Below are 3,541 nucleotides of genomic sequence, written 5' to 3'. Positions count from 1 at the left end.
AATAAATGAGGTAATTGCTAGGCATACGTTTTTAAGAAGGGGTCAGTTACCCAATGAGTTAACTGATGCATTTGTCACTGATCTAAGAATATTTTTTGTGAAGTGAAACTATTGAGCCTTTCAAGATCAAATGATACGTCACCAAATGGTATGCAAGATATTAAAGGAGAAAGTGTTATTAGTTGAAGATTTTACTTTAGACGAAGGGAATGAAGCTAGGATTGAAAAAGTTATCTAAAAAGATAACTGGGGAGATATACTCTGTAAAGAAAGAGAAAATCAAGGTTCCCAAATTAAGAATGGATTGGCGTAGGAAATCGACTAAAAGTGGGGAAGTGATTTGCTTTAAGTGTGCTTTAGCTGGGCATATATCTAACTCATTGTGACCAGAAATTGGGCAAATGTGCTGATTTTGTAGAAATAAAGGACACTATGCAAGAATGTGTGAAATCAAAAATCAAAACATGTATGTTGAAAGTAATGTAAATACTAGGCAAACCAAGTGAAATTATATTAAAGAAGTTAAGTTAGAGGTAGATGATGGGGTGGAGGAGTGCATTCTAGGCACGCATGAGATCAATGAGACAAAGGAGGATGCTCCTTTCTGTAAAGTTAGCATTGGGGGGCAAGATGTAAAGGTGATGGTGGACTCAGGAGCAAGACACACCTTGAATGGCGATGATTTGTTACATTTGTCTCCTGGGATTGAATTATTACCTCCTGACATCAAGTTGGTGGTATATGGTAATAAGACCATTGATGAATTTGGCCTTTTATGTCAACTATTCACTTCAAGGTAACATCAATTGAGTCCAAAGTGTATGTAGCAAAGAATGTGTCTTGTTTATTAGGTTGGCCTCAACAGAGAGATCTTATGATGACACTAGACCTGAATCATCCTAACCAAGTTTTGGGTGACAGCAATTGGATCTCACAGATTGATGAGAATAAAGCTCAAAAATGGGAGAAGTTATTTCCCAAACTTTTTCTTTTGAGCTAGGGTTATTAATGAACTTTGTGCATAAAATCACATTGAAAGAGGGAACCAAGGCAAAAATTCATAAAGTTAGAAACATTCTCTTGTTAATGAGGAACGCACTAAAGGAAAATTAGAGAAGTTGTGCAAGCAATACATTATAGAAGAAATAGAGTCATCAGAATGTAAATTTGAGAGATCTCAATAAATGTGTGTTGGTAGATCATCATCCGTTGCCCAACATTGGGGAGATGTTCTCTCAATTGGGTAGTGCAACAGTGTTCACCACCTTGTATTTGTCTAGTGTGTACCATCAAATTGCATTGCATGAGACAGCAAGCACTATACATCCTTCATAACATCTGAGGGGGTGTACAGATATAAGAGAATGTCTTTGGAGTGATATCTGCCTCTGCGGTTTTCCAAAGGTCTATGCAAAATGTTATAAGAATGAGAAACCATTTTGCTAAACAATGGCTTGACATTAACAAGACATAAATATAAATTTGAAGTGGAATCTGTTGATTACTTGAGATACAATATTGGCAAACTGGCTGGGAATATCTCCAAAACAGACTCTCATTAAGGCCATAGAAGATGACCTGATCCACAAAACAAGGATCATCTTAGATAATTTCTTGAGCTAGCAGAATATTATGCAAAGTTTATACCCATGTTTGCAGACAAAACCAGAGATATGAGGGAATTGCTGAAAAAAAATCAACTGTTTATATGGAGTAATGAATGTACAAGAGAGTTCAATAAATTTAACAAAATGAATTGCCGGTGTGCCACCATTGTCTGCTTTTGATGTTAATTGTGAGTCTATTATAATGAAGGATGCCAGCAATTTAGGAATAAGTGCTGCCTTGTTACAGAACAGCAAGGGCAAAATGGCTACAGTTGCTTTTGCGTCAAGACCTTTGCGGGTGCAGATTTGAAATACTCTACTTTAGAAAAAGAAATGCTAGGATGTTGGTAGGGGGCTGAATATTTTAGAAAATATATATATGTTACCACATTCAAATAAGGACTGATCTTCATCCATTGGTAGACCTCGTCAACACAGGGGGTTCTGGGAGTGCAACATCTAGGATAGGAAGTTGGCAGTTCAAATTGCAAGAATTCCACTTCAAAGTAGAGTATGTGCCGGGAGCTAGAAATGTCCTAGCTGTTTGTCTAGACTTTCGGTAAATGAGGATGACAAAGTTCAGATCAAGATGATTCGGAAAAATCTGTATCCATTTGTGAAGTGTCAGGGGGTGCATTACAGAAGAGCAGTGTAGAGAAGAATGCAAAGAAGATGTGGTAATCCAGAATGTGTTGGAATATTGTAGGACTAGATTGCCAAATAAAAGGCTAATTGATGAGGATTTATTATCCTATTTACATGTGGCAGATGAATTATCAGAACCAAAGGTCGTTTGGTTCGGGGCATGCAACTAGTAGTACCTGTGAGTTTGTGCAAAGTTGTTCTAGACATGGGTGGTGAGGGTCAGCCAGGTAAGAGTTTCATGAAAAGAAGAACTAGAAGTGATTTCTGGTGGCCTAGTGTAGATAGAGGAGTTGATGAAACAGTCAGAACCTGCATGGAATGCGCCATCAGTGACAAATCTCAGAAGACAATTAAATACACGTGTCAGGACCAGGCAAGGTATGGGAGAGAGTTTCCTTAAACCTAACTGGTCCTGTGTGTCTAGCCAAGAGTCAAGTATGTGCCATAGATTTGATTGATCAGTTTTCACAATGGCCAGAGGTAAAAATTGTAAACCAGGTCACATCTAAGGGGTCGATTATGATGCTGTCATGAAAGGCTCCGAATGGGATTCGTTTTCTCCGAATCCGATTCGGAACCCTTGATTCTGACTGAATCGTACACATTTCCCAATGACCGATTATGATTCCCGGAAACCGTTCAGGCTGTCCGAATTGGTTCCGAAAGGCATTCGGAAAAGGCAGAGTCTTTCGAAGCTGAATTGTACAGCTCTATGGACACGATTTCCAAGCGAGCAATTACGATGGCCGATTTGGACAGCCATTCCGATTCGGTCTGCCCGACACAAAACAGCTGTCAGAATCTGTCTTTGGGGACCCGTCGCAGGCCCCCTTTCACCCAGAGGCTTCTGGTTGAGGCCTGTGGGAGTACCCAAAGGACCTCTCTTTGCACCATGCCCAGTGTGGCAGGCACCAAGAGATGCCCACCACAAGGTTCAAGGTTTTCCCCAAGCACCCTTTTTTCAATGGGAGCCTGCGTTCTCGTTCGGAACACAGGCTCCCATTGAAGTCAATGCGAGTCTGACCGAATCGTATCCAGAAGCATCTGGATGCATCATAATAAGTCAGTCATTCTCGCAGAACCGGATTCGTTCGGAAACAATTCCGAAACCGATTTTGTCAGAAGAGTTTCGTTATGCAATCGTAATCACCCCCTAAGTGTGTAATTCAGTTCATGAAAGATTCTTTTGAACAAAAGAGTTTTCCTAAGGAATTAGCAACGGAATGGTGTGCAATTGAGTTGACATCAAGTGAAATGAAGGAGTTGTTGACAGGCCTTGGTATTGAACA

The sequence above is a fragment of the Lissotriton vulgaris genome, unplaced genomic scaffold (assembly GCF_964263255.1).
Source record: "Lissotriton vulgaris unplaced genomic scaffold, aLisVul1.2 SCAFFOLD_464, whole genome shotgun sequence".
Lineage (NCBI taxonomy): Eukaryota > Metazoa > Chordata > Amphibia > Caudata > Salamandridae > Lissotriton > Lissotriton vulgaris.
This window is presented reverse-complemented; position numbering follows the sequence as displayed.